We start from the raw sequence: 23,574 nt of genomic DNA, 5'->3' as shown, positions 1-23,574 counted from the left end.
AATATAACTGTGTGTTACTTTTACAATAAATATATAAATAAAATAAAATAAATAATAATTGCATAGGACAATTAGGATTTCATTATTGTCACCAACCCGTTAGTGTCCCAGCAAGTCTCCTTTTAAAATTAGGCTATAGCCTCTTCGCTTTACGCCAGCCAAATGCAGATTGGAAGACTTCACTTTATAAGGTCCGGAGGCACCACCGGCACACCTATTTCTGCCTCATAAGAGCAGCATTAAGCGCTGCTATGTTCTGGTTTTACCATACGGTAAGGGAGACGAGGCATTCCAGCTTAGTCCTCAGGGACTATCTAGGGTTGATTACAGATATCAGTGAGCTGTAGTACCATCAAGTGGACTGTATGCTCGTCTACTACTCCTATATTACCTCTAAGATTTTTTTTAAATTTCTCCGGCATGTAGTTTTCTTTACAATGTTTTTCACAATTAAATCAAATGATATTAAATTACTTATACTTATGATATTAATTCAAAGATTCCTGAGATTGGAACCCAAAACCTCTGACATAAAAAACCGAAGTTCATACCATTAGTATATAAATGAATGAATATCACCCAACACAGAAATAACAGATTGATGAAGGAACTTAGAGTGATTCTTAATCATTTCTCATTGAATGGGCAGCAAGTAATCATACTCGGAAGCCTTTTATCTAATACACAGCTTTGTATTTCTTTTCTTTTGTTCATACAAATGGGACGTGTTTGATTGTTGCCATTGATGTTCCTTGGGTAAATATTTTGCGCTTTTGTTAACAGAAAAAGACAAGGAAATGATTGTACAAGTGCGATTTCAACTCTCACGGAGGGTTCCGTACCACCATTATTTTTTTATTACCATCACCATTATAATAGTACATGCATGATGAAAATGTAAATGGTGTACCTTGTACAATTCAATTGATAAACAGAAAAACGAAAAAATGTGTCTTACTCTCACCATGATTTTTTTCTTTTTTTTTTAGTATTTGTTGTTATAGCGGCCATTCATACATATTCTTAAAAAAGTCAAGTATCTATCTCAATTTTAATAATAATAATAAATTTTGGTACCGAACCCTAAAAACAATAAATCACCGCTCTGACATTTCTAACATTTGCAAGTAAATCCGCGGTATTCATCCACGCCGAAATATAATCAGGGTAACTCTAATTTACCGTATATTAGCTGACTACACGATATTACATATTTTATAGAAATTCCAAATGCGGACGTGCATAGAAATGGCTAATTTTATGTCAGAATTGCTGTTTTGTATTAAGCCAGAATCGTATTAGCTGAATGACGTAGGCAATTTAATTAATATTAATTTGAATCGAGCGTTATTTCAATACTAAGGGTTTTTAATTACTCGACTGCCAAGGAAGGGTTATGTTTTTCGCGCGTATCTTGTATGTTTGTCTTTCTTTATTTGATCCGATCTAACAACGGGTGGATTAATTTCAACAAGGTGTCATTATATTTATCTTAATGACCCGAGTGTCCTTAGATAGGTTTTTTTTGTTTTTATAATATAGGAGTAGCAGACGAGCATGCAGTCTACCTGATGGTAAGTGGCTACTGCCGCCCATGGACATCAGTAATTAACCCCAGATAGGATTAGATATTCCTACCTGCGGTCGGCCACAGATGCGCCACTACCCCTGAAGACTAAGCTGAAACGGCTCAGAAAGTATGTCTCCTTTACCACACCCTTCAAAACGGAACACATCAGCGCCTAACACTGCTGTTATTAGGCAGAAATAGGTGTGGGGCTGGTGCCGCCGGAGTCGAACCACAAAGGGTTATACCACCTTCTAAATAATCTTGCTCCATATAAAACAGGAGTTTTAGTTGACGCCGATGACTGATGTGTTGCCACACCTCTAGACTCAGGCCGCCTCATACATCAGTCGGCATTCATGCCCTTCCACCGAAACATGAAAAGTGCTTCATGCTAATATTACCCACGAACGGCGATGGTAACTCCTCGTTGAACTATAGAAGTTTTACCACCTGTTAGACGTGTGTCATAGAACACAGATACACGATAAGCAATAAACGCTAAGCTTTCTAACGTCTTTATGGTAGCAACGCATATAGCCCACCTTAGATTCTCCACCTCCAAACCCATTAGGATTAACAATCGATGTCTATCGACAATAATCTTTTGAAACCAGATGTATGTATGCTTGTTATCTACTTACTTTTTTATAATAAAGGACCTTTTACACAATTTAACGAGAAAACAATCCGTCTACATTTTGCACATAAGGCGTCTTAGGAACAGTCGTAATAAAATGAAATTTTTATCGTTTTTTTTCAGAATATTTAGTTCCATGAAAAGGCGATAAAATCATCCTACGCTTGCGAGAATAAAAATTATACAAATACATAAGACATTTCATTTCAGAACTCCATTAATATTAATATGAAACGCTACAATAATGAAAAATCCAGGAAAAGAATAACGCAAATGTTACGAGCAGTGATGAAATTGATTCTGCGAAGAAAACCCGGAGTTATTAAGTTTCGTGTATGAAACATGCGCTCACAAAGATGGCTTTACCTACACTTCTGCTGTTTTCCTATTTTCAGCAGAAACTTTGACATTTTTAGGAAAAAATTGCTTAAGCTGTCTCCTTCTAAATTCTAAGTTATCTTTTATGATATAGAAGTAACAAACGAGCATACAGTCTATCAGTTCTGATACAGTTCGCTGGGGCGCTGATTGGAAGTGTATGGGTAAATACCTAAACAAATACAAAAACAACAATTTCTGTAAAAACGTAAAAACTAATATTAAGGGTACTGTACACAAAACAGGGTTACCAGCTGAAGTCGAACACAGATGCGTTACTATTTGCTACCTTGAGGACAAAGTTGGAAAGCCCTGGGTAAGTAAATCTCCTTTAATACGCAATAAATTCATCCTACGACGCATGTGAGAATAAAAAAATATACGACAAATACTCGTACATAAGACATTTCATTTCCAGAACTCCATTAATATTAATATGAAACGCTACAATAATGAAAAATCCAGGAAAAGAATAACGCAAATGTTACGAGCAGTGATGAAATTGATTCTGCGAAGAAAACCCGAAGTTATTAAGTTTCGTGTATGAAACATGCGCTCACAAAGGTGGCTTTACCTACCTCTGCGGTTTTCCTATTTTCAGCAGAAACTTTGATATTTTTAGGAAAATAGCAGCTTATTCTACATTCCAATTACATGTTTTATGTTTAATTATTCTCTTGTTTATAGAAGAAAATAATTATGAAAATAGAAACTTGACTGCTTAAAATCCGTTAAGCCGTGTGGGTTGCCGGGCGTGCCAAATGATGAGACATACATAGGCACATTGGGTAAAAAGTAAGAAATGAGAACTTAATCCATCTGAAGTAAGTGACTACTGCCGCCCATGGACATCTGTGATCTTCCCCAGATAAGATTAGATTCCTACCTGAAGTCGGCCACAGATGCGCCGCTGCCCCTGAGGACTAAGCTGGAATGCCTCGGGAATGTATATCTCCCTTGCAATCCAGAACACAGCAGCGCTTAACATTGCAGTTATACGGCAGAAACAGGTGTGCCGGTGGTGCCGCCGGAGTCGAACCATAGAGGATTCTACCACCTTACGAATAATCGTAAGATTATATTCTAAAAACAAGAGACAGACAGTTAATACTTCATTTGTACACGTCATGAATTTTCGAAGCATTCTCTGCAAAAAGCGAACGGAGATTAAATGTTCGGAAAATTTTCACAAATCTGCCTTTGACGGAGCGTACGACTGTATTAATATCGGCTATCGCTTTAACATATATCGTGATAGTGATTGTGAATAAAATATGAAAATCTGCTTCTGACAGCTAAAGGTCCGTAGCGAGGTTTTTAGGGTTCAGTACCAAAGAGTAAAACTGAACCGAATTACTAGCCTTCGCTCTTAGTTCGTCTGTTACAGGGCTCTATCTCCTGAACCGTAAAATAGAGCCTGGAAATTTTATAATGGTGGCCGCTATAACAATAAATACTAAAAATATGAAAATCTGCTTTTGACAGCTAAATATAGGTCCGTAGCGAGGTTTTTAGGTTTCCGTACCCAAGAGTAAAACTGAACCTAATTACTAAGTATCATCTCCCTCTCCGTCAGTCACAGGACTCCATCTCCGCTCTCAGTTCGTCTATCACAGGGCTCTATCTTGAGAACTGTAAGATAGACACTTAAATTTTTGCATAGTATGTAAAATAAAAAATAAAAGTGGGTCTCCATACAAAACATAGGTGTTGTCCGGCGTTTCTCGCTTTATTTATTGTATCTGAAAAGGTATTATGTATGTGCCGTGATAACAAATGCTTAAAAGAAAAAATAAGAAAGGGGTGGTACGAAACCCTCTGCGTATGAGTTCCAATCACACTTAGCCAATTATTTTCTTGCGTACATAACAGTTCTATTTTTATTGGGTACAGAACCCTAAATGGGTTGTTTTACATTATCTACATACACAATGTAACATGGCAAAATATTTTTTATCGAATCATTCATATATCGAATGCGTATAAAATATCATTGTACTTTCTTTATAGTACACTAGCTGATCCGGCAAACTTTGTACCGGCTCAAAATCTATTTATCAAATATATTTCACATTAAAATATAGCCTATGTTACTCGTAGATAATGTAGCTTTCAAATGGTGAAAGAATTTTTAAAATCGGTCCAGTAGTTTTTGAGCCTATTCATTACAAACAAACAAAGTTTTCCTTTTTATAATATTAGTGTAGATAAAACAGATATACATACTGTTCCGAGGCGTTCCAGCTTAGTCCTTGGGAGTAGCGGCGCATCTGAGGCGGTCCTCAGGTAGGAATCTAAACTATCTAGGGTTTATTACTATTTAATTACGGGTAGTAGCGACTTATCATCAGATGGACAGCACGCTCGTCTGCTACTCCTATATTACAAAAAAATTGTATGTCTGACTGAAGAAACTTTATAATCTACGATCGGAATTTGATAAACATGCCATTAAGTTTCCGAAATGACTCATCCATATAACTTTGACCCGTTGCCTTTCACAAGCAAGACCATCCATCATCCGCTTCGTGTTATTTTTTGTATTAATTATAAGGAAATAACGATGACAATGTAACTTGCGCAACGTAGTCCCACTGCTGGGCATGGCATTCTACCTACTCATTTAAGGATTCTAGGAACATAAGTTACGATGTTCTACTGTGCATTTCTCATGCATTTCTGGGTACAATTTTTTTATAAAATTTATTGTCGCATGAAGTCCATCTGATGGTAAGTGGTCACCGTTGTTTAAGTTACACTTAAAGCTGATTACAGTTGCTAGGTCACTCCTATTCCGTTTTAACCCTTTAGGTGCGGAACCCTAAAAATGAGGTCTCCCAGATATAGGGAAAAACCGTGCCCGACGGTGGTATATCCAAATAGTTTGCCGCATTTACTGTATTAACGGGAGAGCATTTATACTGATAAACTCTCTCCCGTTTAACTTTAAGTGTGCCTTCATGTGCAAATCCGAAACTATAAAGAATAGCAAAAATGCTAAAAGGAAGTCACGAGGCAGATTTTGAAAACGGAAAACTACATTAAGTATTTTTTTTTTTAAATCAGTTTCCTTAGCCGGAAATCGAGCAAGTATATTAAAAAAAATACACGCTGTATTATTCCACCATTGAATAGTGTTATATTAAAGTATATACAGGATACATTTTATTGTTTAGGAACATGAAAGTGCTGATGAACCTTACTGAATTCAATCATTCCTGCCACAAGGCTTTCATCGCTCGTCAGTTACGTCATGTAATAAGCCAGAATTTTTCATTAGGTGGCGTTTGATGTCTAGGACCACTGACGAAGTAAGTAAATAGACTGCTAATGGTAAAAAATAATACTGTTTGTCTTTGATGTACTTGTTACTTTGTTAGTGCCAATTAATAACATTTGTGGCGAGCACCTACTCCTGAGGAGTAGCAACGCGTCTGTTATCGGCTTCAAGTAGATCCTCTGTTTTATATGGAGATGGTTACTGATGTACATGCAGTGCTCACTTACCATCAGGTGGACTGCATTTCGTATGTTACTTCAATCTTATTAAAAAACGAGCTTTTGCCCGCGTCTTCGCTCGCGTTACGAAGTAATATTTTCATCCCTTATTTTATCCCCTTGGGGGTAGAATTGATCAAAATCCTTTCTTAGCGGATGCCTACGTCATAACATCTACCTGCATGCCAAATTTCAGCCCGATCCGTCCAGTGGTTTGGGCTGTGCGTTGATAGATCACTATGTCAGTCAGTCACCTTTGAGTTATATATATTTAGATAAGGTCATGGTGTAGGAGTCTATTTTGCAACTTAATCAATGCCAAGGTCGGAGTACATTTTTATAAAACAGCTATATTTTTCCGAGAAGGAAACAATTGGCCTTTTGTAGACCCCTTTTTGGTTTACATATTTCATGGAAAATACATTTAGATAGGTATTCATAATGTGGAATTCCTTCGAAATTGTTAAAACTGCGAGCTCAAATCATGATTGATAACATTTCACGCACCCCTATCCCGGAATTTTATCAAATATACACGTATGTAATATTACACGTAATGTAATACGGGTATTCCTAGAATATGTTGGCACATTCATAAAACGTGTATTAATTAATTTTATTGGTTACACGAAACAATTACAATATTAGGTGGTAGAACCCTCTGTGTTTGTACTCCACCACCACCACCACATCTTTTCTGCCTAATAATAACAGTATTAAGCGCTGCTATGTTCTGGTTTGAAGGTGGTAGAACCCTTTGTGGTTCGACTCCGGCGGCACCACCGCCACACTTATTTCTACCTAATAACAGCAGTGTTAGGCGCTGCTGTGTTCCGGTTTAAAAGGTGTGGTAAGGGAGACAGACATTTCCGAGGCGTTCCAGCTTAGTTCTCAGGGGTAGCGGCGCATCTGTGGCCGACCTCAGGTAGGAATATCTGATCATATCTGGGGTTGATTACAGATGTCCATGGGCGGCAGTAGTCACTTACCATCAGGTGGACGGCATGCTCGTCTGCTACTCCTATATTATAAAAATAAGAGGTTGCTAGTCCTCAGGGTTTAGCAGTCATAATCTTATCAGGATTTGATTACAGGTGTCCATGGGTGGCAGTAGCCACTTACCATCAGCTGGACTGGATGCTCCTGTATTATAAAAAAACATGTATGTGTAAAGGACATTATAATACCCAAGAACGCGCTGCGATAAATACTGATTCTTTATAACCATAATAATAATACTAATATAAATTTGAAAGTATGAATAGGAATATGATAATTACTTGGCTAATAAGGTAATAAGTTAGTTTGGCTTATAAATAATTAATATTCCTCCAGCGTTACTTATAATATCCTAGTATATCTACATGAATCATCGTCTTGACTTAATAAGTATGTTGTGTCAAAGTACAAACTCAATCGGTCAAATTCTTAGAAGGACAAACATAAGTGTTGTATTATAAACATTCTTATAAAAACGCGGAACTTCTTATGATTTCTTTATAATGATTTTAAATACAGAGGCGTACTTACAATAACTGAACTTAATCAGGCATCAATCTAATGGTGCGATGTCAATGAGCACTTACATATAAATCCCCATTCAATGAAAAGGTGACTAATGTTGCTAAACTCTAAAACCGCCTGTCATGGTAACAATTCTAAAGCTCTGGTCATACAAGTAAGTTTATTATATAAAATTAACTAACCCGACAAACGTTGTGTTGCCAGGTAAAAAAATGTTAAGGGTGAACAACCCTTATCACTTAGGGGTATGAAAAATAGATAGTAGCCGCTTCTTAGACCTACTGAATATGCATATAAAATTTGGTGAAAAGCGGTAAAGACGTTTCGGAGGAGTACGGTAACTAACATTGTGACACGAGAATTTTATATATAAGATAATAATTGTATTCAAGTAGTGTATTCATGATTGTATGTCAGGTGGTAAGAATAGAATATAAGTGCTTATTTATTCTATTTACATTGAGTTATTTTTGTCCAACTTCGAAGTGCGGTAAATATAACTTATTATTGTAATTATTAGAGAATGAGCACATAAATGCATGATTGTAATGTTACAATTTGTGTAATTACAACTGTATATTCTCAATCAATTAGCCCATTTTAGATTTATGCAACATCTTAAATATAATAATATATAACTCAAAGGTGACTAACTGACATAGTGATCTATCAACGCACAGCCCAAACCACTGGACGGATCGGGCTGAAATTTGGTATGCAGGTAGATGTTATGACGTAGGCATCCGCTAAGAAAGGATTTTGATCAATTCTACCCCCAAGGGGATAAAATAGGGGATGAAAATATTACTTCGTAACGCGAGCGAAGCCGCGGGCAAAGGCTCGTTTAATATATTATTGTTACTTTGAGTAATATGTTTAAATGAATATTAAACACAAGCGTTACATTTCGGCTTAATTATGTCGAGAACCCCTTCGCGCATTACATAACGCACCATTGTAACGCTTTGGAACATTACACTATGTGAAAAATATCAACACAGGCACCATAGTACCAAAAATATAGAGCTTAAGTATTTATTGTGGCATCCACAATATCGCCGGGAATTACTGCTGGTGGCAGGCTGCCCAAAGCGCTTGTAGCGACGCTCCGGTGCGCGAGTGTGAAGATAAACCGTTAATCAAAACTATTAAAAGGGCTGCAACTCGTAAGCTTATTTTGCACCACATTTATTTGATGAGTTTTTTTGTCGTAGATAATTATTATTAGAGGATTTTAGACCGCAATAAATACGCATAGACAAGATGTAGATAATATTTTTGAAATTGGCGCGAAAATAATAACTTAAAGGAATACCTATTTAGAAAAAAAAGAAGTTAAGAAATAAACATAGATAAGTGTAGATATCTCACCGCCTTGTAATTAAAGGAAGCCATTAAATGGCTGAAACATGTAAAATGGCTGACTGAATTCCCATTACGTCTCCGACTGTCATGGTGTAGTTTACGCGGTACACTGCCGATATGTGCATTTACGAAACGAAACTATATTTATCCGCACTTTTTCTTCGATTTCGTATTTTTGCAACACTTGACTGCACATGTCGGCATTGTTCCGCGTAAATTACACCATGACGGCCATTAAATGGGTGATATAATTGTTAGCCGTTTAAGCCATTTAATGGCTTCCTGCAATTACAAGGCGGTGAGATATCTTTACTTATTTATGCTTATTTAATGAAACTTATTGAAAGGCACACATTCTTTTACGCTTATGTCAGATGCCTTAACACAAACAACCGAGATGACATCACATGATTTTCGGATAGGCTCAACTTATGGAAAAATAATGTAACTCTAGACATGATTTAAAATGCAATCAATCTTCAAGATTTTCGTAATGCTTCAATGACAAGATATTAATTAAATGGGCATTTAGTATCTATGCATTCACTTAAATTATGGTAAGTAATTAATTTGTCAGTGACGATCGATAAAAAGCTGAATGAACCGTTGTCGCAACTAACGATATTTTAACGAAAGAAAATGTAACAGAAAAAAACCGAATGTAACAGACACAAAATACTTTTTTTTTAATAAAAATGAGATACAAACTAGTATGTAAAGTTTTAAATGGAATTTAATAAAAAAGTAAGTCAAGCTGGGATATGTGGCATAAAAATTAATTACAACACTGCTTATGGAGCTAAGTCTACTTTAATACAAAAGTCTACAGTAAGGCTAATTTATCATGTTAACTATAATGCGGCATGCGTGGCATACCCCAAAAACCCCAAAGCGAATGATGAGCGGAGTTGCTGAACGGCCGTTGTCCCCGAGAACGGCCGGTCAGAAACTTCGCGCTCACAGGACCCCACCAGCGTTTTGTTAGAGATTCAGGAGTACATACTACATAACGCCTCCGACGGGTATCGGTGAGTAAGACTCGTAACACAGTATCGCTGCCACGGCATCGGGTACCTTTAGAAGGTTTCCCCTTCGTGCCCGAAAAGGCTCTTAACCCTATACTTGGCAGAGAATTTTACCCTAAAAAAAATATGTTTTTGCTACTTCCCTGCGTTAATTGGGTTATAAGGATATTAGGAAAAATAAAAGAAAAAATCTCTGCAATTCAGTTTTCAGGATATAGTATGTGCCTTTTAGTGCACACTGCCAGGTTCACAAGAAAAAAAAATGTGTCTTGAAATGCACACCGCCAAGTACTCGGTAAACTAAGAAATAATTAAAAAACATCAAAAATCTTTAGTATTTTCAAAATGTATGATACATTTTGAAAATACTAAAGATAAAAGTCTCGGAAGTTATGACATATCGACAAGTTTTGAGATATTTTAGTTGAGTTGAGACACTAGAAGACCTCCTCCCAAAAAACGCAGTTTCCCAAATAAAGCGACTCGAAACTTTGTGAGTGGCAATAATTTTTGTTTACCACTGTTCTCATGGCGAAACAGCAAATCAGGAATTACAAACGAAGATGTCCAAAATCTGTGAAGACAATACTAACGATGGCCAATCACATCTGTACGGTATAAAGCGGCTTGTCTGTTTAAACCTTAATCTATATTTCCGTTATAATGCTGTATTAAATTTGAGCATATGACTAGACCTTATTCCACTTGTTTGAAGGTTGTGGTAAGAAAATATACTTTTCTGAGGCATTCTAGCTTTGTCTTCAGGGCTAGTGGCGCATCTATGGCCGATCTTAAGTGGGAATTTGGTCTTATCTGGGATTGATATTGCAGATGTCCTTGAGTCATCATGATTGGAGATGTTTACATTTTTGACAGAAGACGCTATTGGTTGGACAGGACTTGAGTTCAGAGACGTCTTGATGAGAACTACACATCTGGAATTCACCTTCTAAAATTTTATGGATTCTTCGTCAGATTTAATTACGCAATTTAGACACCAAAGCTAGAATTTTTCGACCTCCAGTCATATGAAAGAAAAAAAAGCAAGCTAAGGACTGGGAATTTAGAGGAAGGGGGGAAATGTGAATGGCAGTTATGAATTTAAAAAAAAAACTCTGTCTGAACCTTATTTACCCTACCCCTACCTTGGGTGCAGAACCTTAGTATATAGTAGCAAAGTTGGCAATGTGCATTTAAAGATACAATATTCACAAACAGTAATAGTGTACGTCGTTGGTAGTGTGCATTATAATGCACACATAACAAAAGTCATGAATTACTATATATTCAAAACATTATATGTCAAAAATAATATCACGAAAAAATTGCATAAAGCTTGCAGAAAGTAAAATTATATAAATTTCATACATATAACTTAATTTCATTCAGATAAAATTAGATACTTACAGCGTTGCGCAGGCGCTGACCGACGGCTCGCTATTTTGTTTACGACTGACAATGTGTGAACGAGACACATATAGATTTCATTTTCTGACGTAAAGAAACGTTTGCTAAGTCGCTTTGAGTTATTATTAAAAAGATTCCATGTTGCGTTTTTCAGAAAAAATAATTGATGATAATGTGCATTTAAGTGCACACAGTCAAATATAGGGTTAAATACCTTACTTCATCGTATTCACAAATTCGCAGACAGCTAATTGGCAATGGTTTTCAGCCTTTTATTTTTAAACAACATTTTAACACAGGATAAATAAAATTTATTTTATCTGTTTGTCTCAGTTAACCTCTTCTACGTAATGGCTGGATGACATTCGAACAAAAGTTTTAGGCCGGGCGCAAACATTCGGTCTCATTCACGATAATCTGGAAGATTGTAGGATCATAGGGAAAACATTTACGAAAGAATGCCAAAATTGTAGGTTGTGTCGGTATATATAGTTTTATATACATAAGGGAAGCCAGCCTTTAAGTTTCACGCACGCCTCTCTGATTTTTGGAAGTTATGTCAAAATACATATACTATTGAAATAAATAATAACTTATTTTACCGATAAAAGAAAACATCGTGAGAAAATCTACAGACCTGAGAGTCCAGAGACCTATTTTCTGTGTTTTATTTTTCGTATCGGTGACAGCTATATGTATATAACTTTATAGGAAGGCTTTGCTACAGATCTAAAAACCCCAAGTATCTACCTATAACATCTACATAAAGAGACCCATAGGTACTTGGAAGGTACTGCGTAACATTTGTATTCACCTAAAAGGACTATTTTTCTTTTCTGATCCGGATTATCGCCCCATGCTTTGGTAGATTAAGGATAAGAAATATTGTAACCGACAATTTGTAAGTACTCCAGTAGGCTTACAGAAAATAAATACATTTTATTTCAATATGTCTTTTTGGGAGTTATATGTATTTTGGCGCGTTTGGGAAAACAGAAAAACAAACAGGAAAACAAACAAAACAGAGTATTTTTAATAGGGAACTGAAATGACGAGGATCGATGTGTTCTTAAAAACATTAAACTTATAACTCATTACACATACGAAGAATTTTGCTATAGCCTTTCATTACTTTTTTTTTTATAATATAAGAGTAGCAGACGAGCATGCAGTCCACCTGATGGTAAGTGGCTACTGCCGCCCATGGACATCTGTAATCAACCCCAGATAGGATTAGATATTCCTACCTGAGGTCGGCCACAGATGCGCCGCTACCCCTGAGGACTAAGCTGGAACGCCTCGGAAAAGTCTGTCTCCCTTACCACACCCTTCAAACCGGAACACAGCAGCGCTTAACACTGCTGTTATTAGGTAGAAATAGGTGTGGCGGTGGTGCCGCCGGAGTCGAACCACAAAGGGTTCTACCACCTTCAAAAACTTATAAACTTATAAACTCATTACACTCATTAAACTCATTACACATACGAAGATTTTTGCTATAGCCTTTCATTACTATAGACATATTTTGTTCAAAATATAGCTATAGTAAGTACATCACTGTTCAATGGGTAAACAAGTTTGTGAATGTCAACATTCTAAATTAGTCGATACGTATTGAACATCATTCATATTGAAGTGCTTATTCATAAAATAAATGTTGTTTATTGTACTTATTTTCGTTTATATTTCGATGTAACTAAATTAAAATTTGTTAAGATGCATTAAAACATCATAAGCCAAGGAAGTATAACTTCTTATGTGTTTACATATGAAGGAAACACACGCTTTTTATATAAATATAAATATACTATATGAAAATGGACTACAGAAAGAAGGAAACATCAAATAGCATAATCATCTTAAATATTTCTTTGCATTGTAAACAAAAAAGGCAAAGCGATCCTATCACTATCCGATCTTGTCGTATCTAGTTTTATGAGGAACCGCAAAGCCGGACGCGTCACTATCGCAGTGCACTTAAGACGTCCGATCGGATCGATGTCTCAGCTTTCCGGATCCAATCCGATAACCGTATCCGTTGTGATCAGCCTTATTGGTTCGTCTTTAGCTACGCAAAGATGATGTATTGTTTCGAGCTCCTATTGCACAATAACTGCCATCAACAGACTAAACTCACTCAAGGCACGAAAGGAGAAATGGTTCCTCATATAAATTCAGTAGTTATAGTTGTTTGTTCAATAAATCTATGTAGCATAGCAATGTACAGTAAAGTTAGTTATATTAATGCAGATGGAAATGAGCTACAGGAAACATCAGATAGCTTAATCATCTTAAACCTTTTTTACACTTTAAATGTAAAAGGCAATCTTTTCACTATCCGATCTTGTCGTATCTAATTTTATGAGGAACCGCAAAGCCGGACGCGTCACTATCGCAGTGCACTTAAGACGTCCGATCGGATCAATGTCTCAGCTTTCCGGATCCAATCCGATAACCGTATCCGTTGTGATCAACCTTATTGGCTTGTCTTTAGCTACGCAAAGATGATGTATTGTTTCGAGCTCCTATTGCACAATAACTGCCATCGACAGACTAAACTCACTGAAAGCACGAAAGGATAAATGGTTTCTCATATAAATTCTGTAGTTATGGATGTTTGTTCAATAAGTCTATGTAGCAGTGATTGTAGGTAGCACAGCAAACTACAGTAATGTTAGGGTAATAGTTAGGGTAATATGATAGTAAGCCGTTAGATTGACATTTAGGGAAATTTGATCGTTATTACCTGACTGCATAGGGTAATGTTTTTTAAGAATAATGAAATGAAATGAAATGTTTATGAAATGTGAAATGAAATGAAATGTTTATTTATTAATTATAACATTCGTTTTACACATTTCGTAGAAGCTGCTTTGTAAGCATAAATAAATTTATACTTGTGTCAAGCAGCCCCACTCTTCCATTACACATACATTATTATAATAAACAATAGACTGAATAAGTACATATTATGTCTTCTTTTTTCTTAAAAAGATAGCTGGCCCACGATGGATCCGGATAGCTAAGGATAGAGATAAATGGAAATCTTTAGAGGAGGCCTATGTCGGAAGACAAGCTGCTTCAGAGGAATAAAGTTTGCCGATCTTAAGAAAAAACAAAAATAATAATAATAAAACATAATATGTGTAAATTTCAAAATATGTTAACCTATTTATAAATAATTAGTTAGTAATTTATATTACTTTGTGCTAATAAAGGCTTATTTTATTACATATTATGTCTTATTCTTTGTTACGTTTCGCAGCGTAAATGGCGTGACGGATTTTAACATATGAGCTTCGATCAACATTATTCTTGATCGAAGCATATGAGGTATCTTTGGATTGGTCTAAGTTGTGTGAACGGCATTGGCTATATTTTAAGCAGTCGGATTTTTGGTTTTATCATAATAATCTAGTTTAAATTCTCAACAACACTACGAAATGCCTTGAAAAAAGTAGCTAATTTAAATAAGGCTCAATCAGCCTGTAATTTGATTTAAGCATTTAATTTTATACTTATTATTACCCAGGTAACCTTTATGGGATTGCCCAAGTAACCTTTATGGGATAAGCTGATTTTAGAGACGTTAGTAAATTAATAAAGTCATTAAACTTAGTGGTAGTATAAACACTAACGCTTATATGGCAATAATAAAATTTTAACCAGTGTTTGCCTACTTACCATAATTAGAAACTGGACAATTTCTGCTTTTTAGTAAATATCAAATTACGATCTTGAGCAGGCAAATCTTATATACATTTGTTTGAAAAAGAAAGGATATTCACTAATCACATATTTACTAATAATTATAAGGATACTTATTATTTAGTAAGTGAGTAGTCCTTATATTAGTCAATCATCACAGAAACTAAACTACTTCAGATGGAACTATGAAATTTGGACAATGGGTACCTTATTTCATTTTATGGTGTAGGCACCCACTTCGAAAGGATTATGATCTACGCTGATATCAGCTACATAAAGTATGTATTTTTCCAAATGACCTATTAATCATTTTGAAGCGACTAGCACTTTTACGCGGACTATACCCACTTCGAAAGGATTATGATCTACGATTATAACAGCTACATAAAGTATATATTTTTACAAATGACTAATATGACTATGGTATATCTACCAACCAACCAATATCCGTTATCCGTAGGTGTACAACCCGTCAATATATCGATACATTCGCTCAGAATGCGAATGAAGTTTTATTCAAATTTATTTTTTGGGATCTTAAGATGGCCGACCGTGACCTCTAGTTGAAACAGCAGGTGGCTGTATGGTCGCATGTTCATTGCCATTAAGTATGCAACGATACATCGATTCTCAATATCGACCCTAAAAATCGATATAAAACCATTGCTGGTACGATACTATCAAAAAATATCGATATCGATAATTTTTGCCATTTTGTACTTACAGTTTATAAGACTCGATCGCAGAATATAAGGTTGTAAAAAAATATTTGAAATTCTACAGTGAAATAAGTTTTACTTAAATATTGTGTCATTTGGAATTGTCGATATAATAACGAATATTCTATACTTGATCATATATTTTACCGATAAGTTTACTTGCATCCCGAATGTATTGCGTTATATAAAATGTAAATTACTAAAATCGTACGGATTTCCCCGTACCTCGCTTCGTTACCTTCTGAACCGCAATCATCTGGCAATTTGTGCATGTAATCAACTAAATAAATCTATACGGATAAATAAAGTCACGTGTCTGTGTATATGTTCGAGTCATAAAACTTTTATCTTAATAGCATATTTGTGCAAAAGCTAGATTTTTGCCATTTAAATATAAGGTATATAACACACGAGCGACATTGAGCTAATACCAATGAGTACTAATGACACATTATTGCCACGGTCTACAGGCCGTACACCCACCGGGTACACCACAGGGTACACCCTTACCAGGAGTTTTTACGTTTCGACAAATATACTGTTTTGGTATTTGTTTACGTATTTGCCAATACAAATTGCAATCAGCGCCCCTAGCGGATTGTGTCAGAACTAGGAAATCGTATTAGCCCATACGTAAACAAAAACCAAATCATTCATATTTGACGAAACGTAAAAACTCCTGGTAAGGGTACTAAAGACGACTGTCTTAACTGTCTCTCCGACTGGAGATGGTTGCTGATGACAAGCGACGGCAATCCCCAACGGGCGTCGACATCAACTGTCGCACTTGCATTACCTCCCTTAGTACTTCTCTGTTGAGGTCATGTTGCAATCCGGTAATAAAAAATGACTGACAATTTGTAAGTGTATTGAAAACCTTTTTAAAAAATCCTTCATTTTATTTTGTCCTATCGTTAATGAATCAGTCTATTAAAAAGAGGTGAAATTATTAAAGTGAATTTTTAAGTAAAGGCCACATAATAAGATTCTTTAAGAGATAAAAAATGAGTTTCTTTTTAATTAAGTTTCCGTATTAAAGGCCATGTACGGAGGTAGGTACATACCTACATAGATGCCGTGTACAAAAGTTCATTACAAACTTACGAAGCTTGCAACCGTGCTGATAACATCTAAATTCTCGTAGCTTCATGCTATAATTGTAGCTTATGACTTTTTATTTCCAAAACGTGCAAAAAACGTGCAAATTAATTTTCTCAAACCCTTCTGACCTCTGGAGCACTTCAAACGGATCCTTTTATTTCGTTGAAGGGTACCTTTAATTTTTGAGATAAGAGGCTGTTCAATTATGAAAAAATTTGCAAATGGAGGGCAAGACAAACAGTTAACGAGTCGTTTCGCCGTCACGCACAATTTGCAGACCCGGGAACCGCAGCGCCAATCCGAGATTAAGGCTGACTTTGCACTATTTAAAAATACAAATTAATATAAATATCTTGGTATTTTCATTTTTTATATTATATTGAAGTAGCAAATGAGCATGCAGTCCAGATGGTAAGTGGCTACTGCTGTCTATGTGCATCTGTAATCAAACATAAAATTAGAAGAAAGATGTTTGATTGATTGATTGAGAATCCTATCAGTGGGCGGTCACAGACGACTGACTACTCCTGAGAAGTAAGTAGGAATGTCTCGCATAAGCATATTATTATAGTAGACATGCATATTGTAGATATAATATGTAGATATGATATAGCGTATATAACAGGGCTGTAAGGCAGAAATAGATGTAGCGGTGGAGCCCTCAGAGTCAAACCACACAAAGTTTTATCACCTTCAAAGTCTCATTCAATTCTCACTATAAAATTCTTTTTAGTCGATACTTTTGTGAGCTAGGGTTCATAGCAGCGGATTTGTTGCTTCGCACTTAAATCCGTTATTAAAAATCGATTTATTTATTTTTCTTACATAACTAATTTGACAATTGACGTACTGTTAATAGTTGGCAGAACTTCTCAATTGTTGATCTCTGGTAAATTAATCGTCTGGTAAAACATTGGATAATTTTCATACCTCGATTTAATGAATTTAACGAAAATTTACCATGCATAATTCGTTAATACGCCGAAAAACGAAAAAAAAATTGGAATGCTTCAATATTTTAGTCAAAAGCTCATATATATGGTTTTATTGTATGTTAAACTATAAAATATTATTTAGAGAACTGATATATGGGTCATACAATATATGTCGTGGTAATTACTGATCCAGTGCTGGGCACGTGTATCCTCTCGAAGGAAAAGGATTTAGTCCGTAGTCTACCGCGCTGGTTAAGTGCGAATTGCTAGACTTCATATACCTTGAGAACATTATTTAAAGTACTCTCAGGCATCTTTCCTCACGATTTGCACCTTCGCCGTTATATGGTAATTAATTTCTAATACGTTCATTATTTAAAAAAATCAGAGCTGTCTTGGATGCTAAAATTGATTGAGATTGATTTTCAACCACTAACCTATATTTGAAGGTAGTAGTCACCTTTGTGGTTCGACTCCGTCGGAACATCGCCACACTCATGTACTAATATCAGCTATGTTGGCTGCTAATGTGTTCTGGTTTGTAGAGTGCCATGATTTTTCAACGCGTTCCAGCCTGGTCTTTCGAGGTAGCGGTGCATCTGTAGATGACCTCATATAAGAATCTAATCCTATCGGGGGTTGATTACAGATATCTAGTACACACAATAGCAATTAGATCGCAGTCAAAATATCTGATAGAATGCAATACTTGGCACATTAATATTTCACAGTTAAAAGCCAGCTTAAGATGGATTCGTAATAATTTCTCTCGTATTTTCCACTGAGTGTCGCCAAATTACCATAATTTGGGGTGGGCAGCCCTAATGCCTAAAGGTTTGGAAGAAGGGCAATAAAAATGAAAAATTCACCATTTATTATGAGCAAAGATTCACAGATTCACGCAACCAACCCATTTGCAGCTCAAAAACTTGTCCTTAATCAAGTCGGAATGACTATGCAAATAACTTGTTGTGAATATATGTAAATACGGACTATTTAATATTCTTAGAACATATTGTAAATATTTTATTGTTTTCGTGTTTTATTTATATTTCTTTATTTTGCGCATTTATTTTTTATTTGCTTAAGTTTTAAAGCATCAAGTAAATATACCTGATGGTAAGTGGCCATTGCCACTTTGCAACGCTAATTATAACTGGTGTCTTTGAGATAGCAAATAAGCCTGAGACGGTAATTGTAATTGCCATTCATGGACATGGATTATGTGATTACAGAATAAAGTTCATATAGAACAGGGATTTACCTGAAGCCCATTACATACGCTTTGCCGCTCTTGAGGACTAATCTTAGTCTTGAGGAGGCTTCAATCCCTACTATCAGTCACTATCTACGTTTATCACCTCTTATGTATATTCTTCTGTCTGTTTGTTTTATGTATAATATGTATTAAGTACTATGTACCGTTCATGTAACAGGATGTTTACCGAAGTAAATGTTTTCTTTCTTTCTTTCATATTTAATTCAGCCGTCTAAACGCTAATCCAAGGGACTAAGTTAGAACGCCTTAAGCATACCTAGCCCAGAATTGTACACCAACAAACCAGCATATTTTAGTCTTTAATTCGCAATTTACAAATATTGCAAATACAAGATGGCGCGGTAATCAAAGCTCGAACAAAATCAATAATAACAGTACTCGGGTACTCATCAAGATGTCTAAATCCAAGGGTCTTGACATCAAACGACTTGACATACAAAGTAACAATCAAAAAGCAATCGTAGATAATACTCAACTAACAAGAGCATCGTGTAATATGGATTGATAGGGATGTGAAAAACTAATCGAGTTTTTAATCGATTATTAAAAGTTAATTTTTAGTTTTACGAATCGATTATGTATGGAATGAAATAGGGATCTGAAAAATGATAGATCTTTATGTATTGTTTTTAAAACTGCTATAGTCTATTCGTAAAAACTAGTTTTTTTTCTACATATCGATTATTCGCTCGATTATTTTTTATGAGCAGTCTGGTTGGGTGTGGTTATGGCTCTCAACCTAGAATTGAAGAGCAAATTTCGTGAAGGCGGTCTTTATGCTGACCAATTTTGAATTCACTTTTAATAATTTCTGCATTATTTTTTATAACTTTTTTGACCAAAAAAATCGATTAATAATGAATCGATTATTTCTCTCCTCACATGCCTCGAATGAAATATCAACGAAATTGTTTACCTTGTGTCCCAATACCGATGGTGGACTAACCACTAACCAAGGTTGCGTAAACCTATTGAACTATGACATTCACTGGACGAGTTATAAAGATTTGATGGTCGGTATGCCGATCATGTAACTATTTTGGTTATGTAGCGGATTTGATTCCACTCTCGCAAACAAAACTGTTTAATAAGTTATAATAGTGAAATCAGATTATGAGAAAGATTGTATTAAAAACTGGTTGACCCGGGGTAGGCGACAGCGCCTGTTGTAAAAATCCGGATGTCTTAATTTTCGACAAACTTTTTTTATAATTTTAACAACTCTGTTGTTGATCTATGTATGTTGTTGTTGTTTTATCAATTTAATATGTTGAAGTTATATTTTTTTGTCGCATTTCTGACAACAGATTAGTGTAATTTTACCATGGATCGAAGATGCGCACTCCGATGTAACACATTTTTTCTGTTTCCTGAGTTGTATAAAATGTTATGTTCCTATTGACACAAAACAGAATCAGTGTTTTAGGTCCAATACTAAGGGACCATTATACGGCCCCATTGCCCTAGCCAGCCAGTAGCCATTTGACCCTTTGTTAATTGCTCCTGTTCCAGAAACCTCAGGCAACAAAGCCAATTGTACATAGAATAAACACTATGTCTTGCTTACAATCACTATTCAAGTCTACCACATAAAGGCCTCATTTGTGGTCCAGTAGTGTGTTAAACTTAACATTATGACATTGTAAAAATTGGATATTTAGATATCGTAACAGTTAGCTGTTTTCATTTGCTTTTTTTAACATATTATGATTGAATAATATACTTTATTGCCCTCAAAAAGAAAGAAAGACAGTATAGGTTTACAATAGGACAACATTTTGGAACATAGTACATGATAGAGCCGGTATTATTCGACCACAGGGGTACTACCGCTTGTCCCTGTAGTTCCGGGACTAGAATAAGGCTACGGTATACCCTGCCTGACGTAAGAGGCGAAGTGATGTATTGCGGGCGGCAAGAGTTGGGGCTCGAACCGTCCAGTGGGCGACCCCGGGAAGGACGGCGGTATGTGTGGTCTCATACCGTCGTGAACACCAGATGGCGTGGGAGGAGCGGTAACTGCTCCCCAAGGACAGAGCCCGATAGCATCGCGCTTGGAGGACTCCGGTTGCGTGCCGTCGGAGATCCCGAAGTTCTCCAACAAGCGTTGAGGACGGCCACCTGGGGTGTTTTAAAAAACTCACACTGTTTGGGGTGCGGTAAAAATCCCACATAACCCGGCGTCGCTCCCACATCGTTGCGTACCTTTTTAAAGGTTTCCCCCTCGTTAAGAAAAAAAAGGGGTACCACCGCAACATCTACTTCTAGCGCGAACCAGTTCTGCGTATCGATAGGAAGCTGTGAATGTTGGTTGAATTATATTTGAAGCGACCATGGGTACTCGGAACGGACAAGTGACAATGCTTTGTAAATATCCTATTCTATACGGAGTTGGTCACAGGTGCTTATGAGCGTAGTTTCCACTAACATCATGTAAACTATAAGCTAATTTGCTACTCCAATTTTACAAAGATAAAATGCAAAATAACATACACAAAACGGTGCCATTTCGCAATAGCTGGTAGAACCCTTTGTGGTTCGACTCCGGCGGCACCACCGCCACACGCGCTAGCTAGCTAGGCGCTGCTGTGTTCCGGTTTGAAGGGTGTGGTAAGAGAGACAGACTTTTCCGAGGCGTTCCAGCTTAGTCCTCAGGGGTAGCGGCGCATCTGTGGCCGACCTCAAGTAGGAATATCTAATCCTATCTGGGGTTGATTACAGATGTCCATGCGCGGCAGTAGCCACTTACCATCAGGTGGACTGCATGCTCGTCTGTTACTCTTATATTATAAAAAAAAATAGCTACGATCACAGTCAAACAAGCTTTGGGAAAAATATTCTCAATAGTTAAACATCATTTTTATATTAAAAAAATATTTCGCCAAAGTCAATATGGCAACGAGCTTGATTTCGAGGAACTTATTCATATATACTGGTAACCACATATTTGCGTTGTCAACAGAGTTTAAAGCGGCAATATTTCCGAGAACCATTAAAGACTGCATCTGTTTAACCCTAAGGCCTGGATCACACGTGCAAGTTTTAAATACGACACTAGCGCCATGTATTTTTATTTTATTTTAAGGTAAGCCAAATTAACAAGCATGCAGTCTATGGTAAATGTCAACTTCCTACCAGGGACCTGGAAGAAATCCTGGACAGTATAAGATATATCATCTATAGGTATCTGAGGTCATCCACAAATATACGGGTAAATTTTTCAAGTAGGCCTTCAGGGCGAATTCCGAAAATACGTCTTAGTTTTAGCGAAAATTCTGAAAGGAGTGTTACAAGGCCGATTTTGATAAAAATTACTTCCTTCATTAATTAAAAAAAAAATCTCTATGGGAGTCGAACGAGCTCGTTAAAAAAGAACTCAGCCTGTATTATTCCACCATCTGATAATCTCGCTTATAAAGAAGAAATTCTGAGACGTAGTGATAAATTACAAACTAAAGGAAAAGGTTCTCTTTAAGAAAAATCTGATGTTTCGTATGACACTGGCAGCTAAGTCCTCACCATTTGTTAATTTAGTTACTACATAAACCACCCTGAGGGACCATTCTAACCAGAATATAGTAGCGCTTACCACTATTGATTGTTTTGATGCCTCGTAATATAGTATTTAATATATCTTTGTAGGTAGTTTCTGCTCCCAGATTTCGGATTTAAGCGCTTCATCATATAAAGCTCACATGCCACGGGCCTAGAAGAAACTCTGTTTTTGTAAGTATCTAGTTTTAATCATAAACATTACACATAACTCTATAAATAATATATCTCTAAATATATTTACCCAAACAAATGTGCACTGATGCTTTGATGGAGCAATACATTTTATTTAAAATGTGCCATAATGGATAGTACGAGCACTTTATTACAATGTTTATTTGGAAACGAGTATATAAATTCTAACAAGGAATTATTAACATGTGTTAACATTTGATTAGTAAATAACGATTAAAAACCTTTTTAGTAAAGCAAATATAACAATGATAGATATGGAAGATATAGGTTTTACTTCTTTACTTGACGACCCGCGTGGCAGATCGGTGACCATACCGATCTGACGAGCAAAGAGTTCAAAGAATTCCGGGTTCTATCCCCGGCCAGACATCTGGATGATTTATTTAGATACCTTTTCTAGGTTTAGGGTGTTTCGTTTTGTTTGTGTTCATGGCTACCCACGATACATAGAATTTTAGTTTGAGGCTGTGAGTGTAGAAAATGTCTAATACTAGGTCCTTTTTTTTAATTTTTAAATTTATTTTTCTGTCTTTTTTTCTGAGTATCATGTGAACATGGCATTCTCAGTAAGCGCCCATTAGAATAGCTAATCTCCATATCACGTTACTGTACTTGGTGTTGAACAATAATTTCGCATTTCACATACGTTTGTTTAAGCACAAACAATATTATTTAAATTTA

At 36.1% G+C, this 23,574-nt stretch overlaps 1 protein-coding gene across 2 annotated transcripts in view; it reads left to right on the top strand.

Annotated features, from left to right (window-relative positions):
- Positions 1-23,574, top strand: part of LOC140742912 (B-cell receptor CD22) — a 168,684-nt gene that overhangs the window by 51,012 nt on the left and 94,098 nt on the right. Inside the window, exon 2 of one of the 2 annotated variants that reach the window (XM_073073981.1) lies at positions 22,789-22,872. The exons of the other annotated variant lie outside the window; for it this stretch is intronic. The gene's annotated coding sequence lies outside the window, so the exon portion shown is untranslated. The remainder of the gene's footprint in view (positions 1-22,788; positions 22,873-23,574) is intronic. 2 annotated transcript variants of the gene reach the window in all.

This window comes from Epargyreus clarus, unplaced genomic scaffold, assembly GCF_041222505.1.
Source record: "Epargyreus clarus isolate Ecla_fem2 unplaced genomic scaffold, WU_Ecla_fem_2.2 ptg000006l, whole genome shotgun sequence".
NCBI classification, from domain to species: Eukaryota; Metazoa; Arthropoda; class Insecta; order Lepidoptera; family Hesperiidae; genus Epargyreus; species Epargyreus clarus.
The sequence above is the reverse complement of the archived record's forward strand: the minus strand, read 5'-3'. Positions and strand labels throughout refer to the sequence as shown.